This window comes from Panicum virgatum, chromosome 4K (genome assembly GCF_016808335.1).
Source record: "Panicum virgatum strain AP13 chromosome 4K, P.virgatum_v5, whole genome shotgun sequence".
Taxonomy (NCBI): domain Eukaryota; kingdom Viridiplantae; phylum Streptophyta; class Magnoliopsida; order Poales; family Poaceae; genus Panicum; species Panicum virgatum.
In genome coordinates this window covers 19,261,068-19,274,081 of record NC_053139.1, presented here as the reverse complement: position 1 = coordinate 19,274,081, position 13,014 = coordinate 19,261,068, and positions in this window count along the sequence as shown.

Here is a 13,014-nt window from a genome sequence, read left to right as displayed (position 1 = left end):
GTGCTTAGATCATAAAGCCCTAGGGGATGATCTTATGGGGATTATAAGGTTGCTATTAGTCATATATATTACTCTGACTTCCAGCACTACATTTCTGTCAAAATTTACTTTTGAGCACAATCAACCTTATATTTGTAACGACGCACTCATCACTAAGGTAAGGAGGTAGGGATCCTCAGCCAACTAGGAGAGCTTGGCCTTCCTGTCGGTGATGCGAACCGAATCCTGTTTCTCAAGCAGTGGCCTAATTGAGGTGCTGCCAATATACCAACTTCGGTTGACTATATTGGGAGTAGTTGGTTCGGCGCAGGGTATGGCGATCGCTGTGCATACCCCCATTCTATACGGTACCCCTGTGAATACGTTACTGATGTGACATATGTTAATGTTGTTCATACGGCAGGAATTGTACGGATACTGTTTCTATAGTGAATAGTAATGTTTGGGAATGCTTTCATGACGTGCTGACATGAAAGGTTCATGAGATATATATATATATATATATATATATATATATATATATATATATATATATATATATATACTATGTGTTTTCTTCAGGTACACAAACCACGATTCGATAGGTTAAGAACGGTTAGGAACCATAGGTTAAATATTATAGAGAGAGACGTATCTATATTTTACCACCGAAACTAACCACGTACGGCCAAAGATATTTGGCAGTTATTTTTGGTTGTCAGGATGATAGAATGTGCATGCATTGTTAAAACTTGAATGCTTTAATCCTTGTTCAAGTTAGTCAATGTTTTGAGCATCTTTCTAAGGATCTTTAGAGTGCTTTATCTTGTTTGAGTGGTTAGTGAGAATTTGGTGAGTGCCTTGTTCTAAAACCTCGAGTTTGTTGACCTTAGGAAAAGAAAACTAGTCGTGTTTAGCTACCTTAGGTAGGGCCTTTGCATCTTTGATCTTTTGTTCAAGGAGTTTCAAATGATCAACTAGCCTTGTTTGTAGTTTGATCATTCCTGGATTCTTATGAAACCCTACGTTTCAATGAATCAGAATCACATCTTTCCGCATCTTCGTAAAACAATTTCAATAGTCCTTTTTTTCATCATCTCGCCATTTGATCCTTTGATTTAGATGGCAAAGCTTTGTTAAAATTTCTACTCCTTCAAGATGATCTTTGTTACAACATTCATGCCATACCCATATCTATCTTATTGCCTGATGCATTACCCTTGATAGACCACAAGCATCAAGCAAGTTTGACATTGGCACCCTAGCTACCAAGTAGAGTTAAAACCTTTTGGTACGGTCAAAGGTGTCAAACTTCTTTAAGTTAGTCCTAAACCGGAGCATGTCAAATAAGTTGGTCTTGACATGGTAGTCGAAGCAGAAGCCAAAGTAAGGGCCATACAAGGAAACGGGTATAAGAAGAAAGAAGGTTAGGACGCTTAGAATCCAATGGATTCATCACACAAAAGAGGAAGCAATTTGAGAAACTAAGACTTACATCCCACGAAACCTTTCGGAATCCCTTAGAACAAATTCTAGTATCTGATCTTCCAGTCTGTTTCTATTCTGGAATCTCGGGACGAGATTTTTTTTAGGGGGGAAGGCTGTGACAATCCAAGTTTTATGGGCTAGAACCACCCAGTTAAAATATAGCTCTTGTGTTTATGTTTAATTAAAAATTTAAACCATGATTGCCATAGCAAGGGTATTTTTGTAATTTTGGAAAAATGCAGGGTCTTTTTTGATAAAATGGTTTTGATTGGGGAGTAAACACAAATTTTGTAAGGGGTTAAAGTGCATATCTTGTTTTCATTTTTTTAACATCATAAAAAGGTATATTTTATGCTTAGGATTACCCTTGAAAATTTAAAATTTAAGTTGTGTTCTTTTGCATTTAAAAGAATTGAAGAATTTCAAAATAGTTTCAAATCCTTTGACCTAGTGAGTTTTTGCCCAACGTGAAAGTTGTAGATCTTGCAAAGTTACACAACTTTCATGTTGAACACTTTTCCATTTAAGCCCTAGATCAATGAGAAATTTTACTTTTCAATTAGGCCCCTGAGATTTTGGAAAATCACAAAACCATCCCCTGCCTCACCCTTTCTTCTTTCTTCCTCTACTGAAACAGGGGCGCGGCCCCTCGCCGCCGGTCCTCTCCGCACGCCAGCTGCCGAGCCACCGCCTTGGCTGCCCCACACGTCGCTCCTCCCTTTCCGGGGCAACACCACAGCACCGCACTGCCCTCCTCCCCATTTAACATGCCGCCCCGCGCCACAGCCGAGCACCACCTCGCCGCCGACGCAGCGGAAAATTGCCCTGCCGGTCGCAGTTTGACCTCCCCGCCGCCTAAGCTGAACCACGCAAGCCCGCCTGGCCGCCTGGACCTCCTCTCTAGCCCCCGCACCGCTCGCCACGCGTGCGCCGCCACTCCCGAGCTCAACACGCCGCCGGCATGCGTGGCAAGAGCCACGGGAGCTTCCAATCCCCTTTTATTCTCTGCCAGAAGCACCGGGAGCTCATCTTCATTCTACTTCCCCAACTTCTCTCGCGCAGCTCACCCATCTCGAGCCCAGAATGCCGCCACCCCTCCCCTCAAGCTCCGGCGAGCGCCTGCGCCACCGTGGAATCGCCGTTCCAATATAGCTCAGGCCCATCCCAGCATGCAGCTAACTTCCCTCCTTGTCCCCAAAGTTCATCGGTCCATCCATCATAGCCCGGGCACCCCAGCCCCACCGAGACAAGCTCGCCGTCGAGCTTTGCTCCGCCGCCGCCTCTGCTGACCACAACTCTGACCTCTCCGGCCCTCTCCCTCCCATCTAAGGCCACTAGAAGGTTCGCCCGGGCCCACTGGTCCTCCCTGACCCTCCCTCCTTCACCGCCAGCGACGGATCTCGCCAGAATTACGGCGATCCCCTCCATGTTCCCCTTCTTCCTATGTTTAGGGACCCAATTGATTTGATTCGATTAGTTTTAGGGTCCTTTTTGCAAAAAAAAAGACTACAACCCTTTCTTGTTTGTCCTGTGAACTTTGAAAAATCATAAGAATTTGTAGAAAAATCCAAAAATAGCAAACCTTTTTTATCTGAGTTGTTTAGAGATAGATCTATAAATTTGTTTTTGTGAGTTTGCACTAAATCCCTTTGGTTTGTGCTCTAGATTAAATATTAGGAAACAAGTGTTTTATTTCTATCTCATGAACCATAGCTGTGCTGGACTTTATCTTTGAACCATGTAACCTATGTGCTATGTATGCTCTTGTGTAAAATTTGTAGACCCAGTGTATGACTAGAGTATGAGATCCTAGCTACTTTAGTGATATGTAGCTTGTATCTTTGATATTTATTCAAGCAAGTTGCTGTTAGAGTTTATAGCTGCATCTTTTATCATAGTCTTTAATAGATGCATGTAAGCTCTAGTTAAATTTGGAAGTGCAGTAGTACTGTCTAGCTTGAGTTTTGAAATTTATGTTTGAGTTTTAAGGTTAATTCATAAGTAATAGTTTCTGTACATGGAAAATTGTGGAAATATTCTTGAGTGATTCTTTTGAAGATTATAGCATGTCCATGAAGTTTCAGCACTTAGTTATGTCTGGAAATTTAGATTTAAATAGATCTCATATAGAGGCAACATCGTTAGCAGACTGAACGTACGAACTCATCCAGGAACCAAACGGGGATATTTTTGAAGCTCAGGCCAACATCGCTGAATTAATTGAAGTCCCGAACCCAGATTTGGAAGAACCAAAGTTCGGAAGAGCCAAAGGCTAATAGCATTAGCAAAGTCACTAAAGGCAAGCTCCGGTGCATAATCCCATTATTTTAAATTATGCAACCTACTATTTCTATTTACTTTTGCATTTAAGTTGTTGGAGTTAAATGAAAATCTTAGCTACATAATTCTAAGTACCTATTGATTGAACATTAGAAACTGAGTCCACATAGATGCTATGCTAATAGGACCGGTAAAAGTCGAGTGATTACTTGTCACTCGCGAGCTCTATAGGAATTGATTGTTTACATTCTTGCAATCACTATAAGGACCATGGACGGATTTGGTTACAAGCTTCATGGTTGAAATACGTCTGTGTTGATAAAATTGCTAAGGCCGCAGTTTGTGGTAATGTTGATTAACCGTTTGAAAGTACTAGCCACATTTCGTAAATATGGTACGCGGTAAGCCTAGTAACTGATCGGTCCGGCAAGTGGACATACCTCCCACTCTCTCTTAGAGATAGGATTTTATTTTTGTTGCGCAACACCACGGGTGCAGGGATGTGGAGGTTCCCTGTAGTCGGGGAGAGTGGTACTGATCCATGAACTGGAATGAGAAGCAAACGGTTGCTTGGGAGTGACTTGACAGTGCTCCAAGCGTGTGTGTTAGGTTTACCCTTGCAAGGTGGAAATTCGATTCAGAATCGTCCGTTTCTCGCGGAAATTGAGACTACTTGATCTCTTTGCCACATAGAGTAAGAAGTGAAACAAAGATGATACTCAATCTTGTTGGATGAAATTAAATTATCTACCATGTTTGTATAGATAGGTGCTTACCTAGAATGGCTAATGAAACTAGAATTTGAAAGCTAAAACTTGAAATTAAGGACCTACTCTTTGTTACTTTTCAGCAAAAGAAACCCTAGAGCCTTTACAAGCCTTGCATGTCTAGTTAAAGGGATATTTTATACCCTTAGTCGGGTCAGCCTTGCTGAGTATTAGTATACTCAGTCTTGCTTGTGACTTTGTTTTCAGGTAATTTTTTGGGATGCTTGGTGAGATTGACGTCATGTACGGGCTTCGTCATGATGTCATATATCGTCGCTAGTTGTTGTTTTCTTTTCTGCTTTTTTTTTACTCTGAGGAACTTATCTACTATCAAATTTCTGAGGTACTCCGTTTGAATTCTCAAACTCAATTTGTAATAATATTTACTATTGAAGTTTGTGTTGTAAAATTTATGACTGCTGTAATCTCTGGGCTCACCTTCGTGTGAGATATGTTGTTTCGATCGGAAATAAAATGGTTGCATCGGGATTTTACCCGACAGACTATCAGATTACTCCGTTTGAAGTGCGTGGTAACCATTTCATCCATAAAGGTGAGGGTTAACGCACTTGAGCCAGATTAATTTAGGCGGTTCTGCCACAGCTAGTATCAGAGCCGAAACATATACACCAGAGGTTACAATGAACCTTAAAACTGCTTTTGGAATAAAAAAATGTGCTCGACAAAGTGTTTATAAAACTACGTTGGACTCGTTAAGGATTGTGCTTAGATCGTAAAGCCCTAGGGGATGATCTTATGGGATTATAAGGTGGCTATTAGTCATATATATTACTCTGACTTCCAGTACTACATTTATGTCAAAATTTACTTTTGAGCACATGTAACACCCTAGAACGGCAGCACATTCTGGAGTGTTACCACACAACACTACAGCTAAAACAAGCGCACACATAAGAAAACAACGAGCGGAAGCAACACATAAAAAAGTTTAGATAGGAAAAAAAACAACACTTGAGTGAAATAACCATTTTACAAACTGAACCACACCAGAGAGTTTAAAATAACAACAGAGTCTCCACATCCAAACAAGGTATTAAAAACATTTGTTCAACATATATATATAAGTGTGGGCACACGTGCTGCTACTTCCATCCAACGCTGCACCCTCCAACTCAAGAACCTGCGGAGGGGGAAAAACATATGAGGTTTATGGAAAAACCTCAGCAAGCAAACTGCTTTAACCAAGTCATTCAAATCATAGTTTGGTTAATCATTGGGTTAATAAATTGATAAAAGGAAGTATCATAAAGAGACAATATAGCTTCAGGTAAAGATATATGAAAAACTTCAAATCAATGCCTCAATGCACATGCAATTGGTACAATGCAATGCATGACTTCACTTCTACCCACAAATCCCAAGAAAGGAAGTGAGGGCTGCAACCATATTGCTATATCTCAACATGCATTGTTGTACCGGTACTTACCGCACCTATCCGGCTACGGTTTTTTCAAATGCATATTCAATATGAGAGTGCAAATGTATGATTGCAATGCATGAACTTCATATACCTTCAAAATTTATAACTTCAAGAGCAATGCCACAAGTAAACAAATATATTAATTCAAAAATAAAGACAAATCCAGCACTTTCTGTCTAGTGTGAGCTTTTGAAATTTAATGGTGGCAATTCAAATAACAAAGTTAAAGCGAGTAGACCACATCGCTACGTTTACTTGCCTTCACCGAAGATCAAGAACGTGAGCTAAGCACGGTCCGAAGATGCACCATCTATTCACAAACATAGCTCAGCACCAAAACAAACATACTTCAAAATAAAAACATCGAGTAGAGCGATCCTACGCCTGAACCCAACGTCCTCACGTCAAGACATGCTAATCTAGTGAAAACAGCAGCACTGTTGCTTCTCCTTTTTGGAATATTTAAGTCTTGTGGGCAAAAATTCTGAATTTTTTCCACAAGAAAGATAATTTCATAACCTACAAATTTCTAGATATTCAAAGGTATAGGAAAAATCATTAACATGGGGTAACATCGAGGTGAACCTTGATCTGACATTCTGATAGATTCTGCAGAACAGTTCCATTGAGGCAATCATAACTGAAGCTCCAAAATTCGGATGACTATGGTCTTTACCAATCTGGAAAGCTTATGAAATTCTATACAACTCTTTTAACTAAGATAAAGTCCAAAAATGCCATTAAAATTCCATAAACTTCAGGTTAACAGACACTGTCCAGAATTACGAGACTGAAAAACTATCATATTCCAACCTTAGTTTCTCCCTCATCTTAAATCTGATTGAGGTGTTCACTATGGGCTACGGCCATGGAAAGATCTCTAACTATTCTCCAACTCATATAAAGGTTTGATATTTTTTTGAGATCATTAAGAGCATGAAAAACTGCAATGAACAAAAACTACACAGATTGATGACGTGCTGAGAAAAGGGACGAGGACAAAACCTTAATCCTAGTCCAAAGGCGACTAATACCGCTACTCACAAGAGCTAAAAACTTCTAAAACCAGGGGTGAAACATATTCTACAACAAGGGCATGTCTCACCTAGGGGTTCCCCTTGCAAACTACAAGGGTGAAGGCGATGACGATGACAATCACGGCGGTTCCACTCTGTTTCCCCTTCTTCCTTGCATCCAACCTCGCTGCACTATAGCACACAAGGCGGCACCACCATGAACAGCGAGGAAAAGCCATGGAGATGGGGAAAACAGAAAGACGAGAGGAATCCCAACCGGTTTTTGGAGAGAAACGACGAGGATCGACGAAGATGTGCCCTAGTTTTCCTTCTCTTCTCTTCTCTTCCTCTCCCTCTACCCTCTTTGTTCTTTCATGCTAGGGAGTGGCGGTGCAAGAGGGGGAAGGGTCGATGGCTTAGGGTTTGGAAAGGGGAGGGGGTACTGTAGTGTGCACTGCAGCACGCAGGTACTTTAGCGTGGGCCCGCCTACCTAGCAGCTAAAAACATTATAACTTTTTGATCCAAACTCCAAACGTGACATGTAGATAGTCAAATGGAATGTACTTGACGAGCTCTATGCAACTGCAGTGTCCGTTCGTCCATTCGGGCAATGGATCCAAAAAGTTAATTTTATCTATCAACTTTACGCATTCCCATGTTGAAAGCATACTTTGCCTTTTGTTCAATTTGGGTGTTACATTCTCCCCTCTTTAAAGGAATTTGTCCCCAAATTCAGCATCACTAATGCATGGGTGGGAAAAAAAACCACATATAAATAACTAATTACTTACCAGACTCGAAGAGCTCCGGATACTTCTCGCGCATCTGCGCCTCCAATTCCCATGTGGCTTCCCGCTCAGACTGATTAGTCCATAGCACCTTCACATACTTGATGGTCCTATTCCGCATAACGCGGTCAGATGAATCCAATATGCGCACTGGGTGACACTCCATAGTCAAGTCCTGCTGAATAATCATTGGCTCAGCCTCAATCTTCTGTTCTGGATCCTTCAGATACTTCCTCAGCATCGATACATGAAACACAGGGTGCACACCACTCATCGACTCAGGCAACTGCAAATGATAAGCCAAAGCTCCAACTCGAGCGGTAATCATATACGTCCCAATGTACCTTGGGCTGAGCTTTCCTCTTGTGCCAAAACGAACAACACCTTTTGTTGGCGACATCTTGAGAAGAACCTCATCACCAACTGAGAACTCCAGATCCCTCTGTCTGACATCTGCATAACTCTTCTGACGACTCTGAGCAGTCAATAAGTTCTGACGGATCTCTCGTACCTTATCATGAGTCTGTTGTACCCAATCCGGACCAATCAAAGACTTCTCACCAACAACATCCCAACAGAGCGGTGATATACACCTACGGCCATACAATGCTTCATATGGAGCCATTTTGATACTAGCCTGATAGCTGTTATTATAAGCAAACTCTACCAAAGGCAAGTGATCTTCCCAACTTCCCTTCCAGGAGAGGACACAAGATCGTAACAAGTCTTCTAATGTCTGAATAGTACGCTCTGACAGACCATCTGTCTGAGGGTGAAAAGCGGTGCTCAGATCCAATCCAGTGCCCAAAGCACTATGCAAACTTTTCCAAAAATTAGATACAAATTTGGAATCGCGATCAGAAACAATAGACTTAGGCACACCATGCAGCCTTACCACTTCCTTGATATACAAGGGGAACCAAATCCGAAGCAGAATTTGTAGTCTTCATGAGAATAAAATGGGCAACCTTTGTGAGTCTATCAATCACAACCCAAATAGCATCCTTCCCCCTAGGGGAACGAGGTAAACCAACCACGAAATCCATGGTAATGTTCTCCTATTTCCACATAGGGATCTCTAATGGTTTCAACAATCCAGCTAGCCTTTGATACTCAGCCTTCACTTTCTGACAAATACCACATGAAGCCATATATTTAGCAATATCAACCCTCATCCTCTTCCACCAGAAGCTTTGCTTCAAATCTTGATACATCTTTGTCTCACTAGGATGCACTGTATATGGACTGCGATAAGCTTCCCTCAAAATCTCCATCTTTACTGTAGCTTTCTGTGGTACACAAAGGTGACCTCTGATAAAAATAGTTCCATCCTCCTCCATACTGAATTTGCGGGGTCTTCCCGCCTCAATACGCTTGCGAACAGCCTGAAGCAAGCGATCCTACAATTGTGCCACCCGCACCTGCTCACGCAATGGTGATTGAATCAACAACCGAGTCTCCTCATGGGCAACACCAGCATAACAGAGAGAAATACCCATATGGTCCAGGTCAGCTATCGAAGACATACAAGTCTTAGGAACACCGGTCCTACTAAGTGCATCTGCAACAATATTGGCCTTGCCAGGATGATATTGAATAGTCAAATCATAATCCTTAATCAACTCAAGCCACCTCCTCTATCTCAAGTTTAACTCCTTCTGAATGAAAATATACTTGAGACTCTGATGATTCATAAAGATATCACAGGACTCACCATATAGATAATGTCTCCAAATCTTCAATGCAAAAACCACTGCTGCTAATTCTAAGTCATGTGTAGGATAATTCTCCTCATGCTTTCTCAACTGCCTAGATGCATATGAGATTACCCTACCCTCCTGCATGAGCACACAACCAAGACCAACACGGGAGGCATCTGTGTACACCGTGAAACGCCTGCCACTCTCTAGCAACACCAAAATAGGTGTACTCACCAACTTCTCCTTCAGAGTACGAAAGCTCGCCTCACAATCATCAGTCCAAACAAATGGTGCACCCTTCATTGTTAGCTTCGTCATTGGCTTTGCAATAGTGGAAAAATCCCGCACAAACCAATGATAGTATCCCGCAAGACCAAGGAAACTTCAAACCTCTGTAACAGTAGTTAGTCTTTGCCAGTCCACAATAGAAGCTACATTCTTCGGATCAACAGTAATACCATGTTGATTACTAACATGTCCTAGGAAAGAAACCTCAGAAAGCCAAAATGCACACTTCTTCAGCTTGGCATAATATTTATACTCCCTCAGCTTATCCAATACCAAACTAAGATGCACCTCATGCTCTTCCTTGGTTTTTGAATAAACCAAGATATCGTCAATGAACACCACCATAAATACATCCAAGTATGGGTGCAACATCCTATTTATGGCTTCCATGAAAACAGCAGGTGCATTTGTTAGTCCAAAAGACATGACCACATACTCATAATGCCCATACCTCGTGCTAAAAGCCGTCTTCTCAACGTCCTCCTCCTTAATCCTCAACTGGTGATAACCAAACTGCAAATCAATCTTGGAGAATACCTTAGCACCCTTCAATTGATCGAACAAAGCATCAATATGAGGCAAAGGATACTTATTCTTGATTATCACCTGATTAAGCCCTCGATAATCAACACACAACCTCTTGGTGCCATCCTTCTTCTCCACAAAAATCACGGGAGCTGCCCAAGGAGAGACACTCGGTCTGATAAATCCCTTTGCCAAAAGCTCATCAATCTGCTTCTTCAATTCAACTTGCTCGACAGGTGCCATTTTATATGGCGACCTAAAAATAGGTTGAGTCCCAGGGACCAACCTAATCTCAAAGATAGACTCTCTTTCTGGAGGCAATCCAAGAAGATCTGCAGGAAAAACATTCGGATACCGACAAACCACCGGAATATCCTTAATGCTCAAGGTAGCATCACTGACCTCGGTCATAGCCCACAAAAGACCTGACTTCCTCAACCAACGACTAGGAAACATGTAGCAAAGCAGTGCAAGAGAAAACTTGGGTGCACTACCCTGGAAGACGACCTCACGTCCAGAAGGTGCCTGCAGTGAGATTGTCTTCCAAAAATAAGAGATAATTGCCTAATACTGAGAAAGCCAATCCATCCCAAGTATAACATCAAACATATCCAGTGGGATAATCACTAGATTAGCCACAAAATCCTCGTATGCAAGGGAGATACGACAACCAAGACAAACAAAAGTACTAGAGACAGGTCCCTTAGCAGAACTGACTATAACTGCCTGACTAATTTGTTGAACAGAAATACCAGTACGAACCACAAAATCCTCTGAAACAAATGAGAAGCTAGCTCCAGAATCGAATAGGACATATGCATCAAAGGAATCAATGGAGATAGTACCTGTCACCACATCACCAAGATCTCAGGCATCAGTTGAGGGCATAGCATATGCCCACTGGACACTACCAGAAGTAGGAGGTCTAGGGATCCCAGACGGAGTAGGTGTCCACATAGGAGCTGACAGAGTAGGAGCCTGAGAAAGCCAATATGCACCGCCGGGTGCAGGAGCTGACGAAGAACCAAGCATCGGAGCCACTGGAGGCACTGGTAAGAACTACTGCGAAGAGGATGCAGATAAATACTACTGCACAAAGGATGCAGGTAGGAACTGCTGTGTCGGAGTACTGTGCTGCTGCCCAAGAGAAACTCCAGCCATCATATGTGCAGAACCACATTGTCCAGGCGAGGAAGAAGCTACTGGTTCCCAAATAATCTTGCTGTTCAGATTCTTCCTACATACCACCACCTTGTGATCCTTACTACACCTCGAGCACTGACCAGTCCAACGACAATCTGCGCGACGGTGGGCATCACCACACCGGAAACACACTAGTCCCAATCCTGGCCTGACAACAGCTCGGTACTGGGTAGAGCCATCTCTAGAACCACCTCCAGAAGCACGAGACTAAGAGGAACTACCACTGTAAGGCTAATGATGACGGTGCTTGTCCTTCTTCTGAATAAGGCCACCAGAATGACCCTTCTGATCCTTCTGTCCCTGAGAATGATCTCCACCTCTTAGCTCCTCAGTGTAATCATCCCGCACCTCAACACCCAAAGCTCTCTCAACTGTCGAGCGGAAGTCCTCCAAAACAAAAGCCCCCAAGACTTGGCGAATAGAAGCCTTTAGACCTTGTCGAAAAATCCTTGCCTTCTCATACTCATCATGCGCCACATGAGGAACAAAGCGCACAATCTGGTTGAACTCCATCTCATACTCTACCACAGTCCTCTTGCCTTGATGGCACCTCTCAAGCTGAGTCTTCGTCTTATCCACAAAGGCAATAGGATAAAATCTCCTCTCAAACTGACTAACAAACTCTGTCCAAGTGATAGGTCAAAGAGCAGCAGGACGAGACATTTGTACATTCCTCCACCACACAAGAGCCTCACCCTTCAGTAACTGATGAGCATAGCGTACCCAATCTGAGGTAGGAACCTGAAAAGACTCCATCTTGTCAATTACTGCAGACAGCCAATCTGCAGCCTCAATAGGAGCACTAGTACCAGCAAACTTCTCCAATGACATGCCGCACCAATCTCTCAACTCCAAAGGACGTTGCGGAGCTATTACCGGCTCTCCACCACCAGGAGCAATAGGAACAGCGCCATTAGCAACAGGCCCCAACTCAGGAGCCTGACGAAGAGCATTTAGCTCTGCATGCATGGCCTGCATCTCTGCTAACATTGCAGCCATGTCCACATTCACAGGAGCATCCCCAACAGCATCCTCTCCTGTGCCCCGACCGCTACCAGACCGCGACCACGGCCGCCACGACCTCCCATACGCGTAGCAGGAGGCATAGCTACAACCACCAATATAGCAAACAAGAAACAAGTCAAACACAAGAAATTGAATACATAAACACACAACTAGCAATAAAAAGGAAACACACATGTGACAATAAGAAAACCCATCTCCATTCTAGATGTGCAAGTGTGTCAAATTTTAAAGTCGGTCAATTTTAGGAAAAAGAGCTCAGCCTAGGAAAAAGAACCTAGCTCTGATACCAACTGTAACACCCCAGAACGGCAGCACATTCTGGAGTGTTACCATACAACACTACAGCTAAAACAAGCGCACACATAAGAAAACAACGAGCGGAAGCAACACATAAAAAAGTTTAGATAGGAAAAAACAACACTTGAGTGAAATAACCATTTTACAAACTGAACCACATCAGAGAGTTTAAAATAACAATAGAGTCTCCACATCCAAACAAGGTATTAAAAACA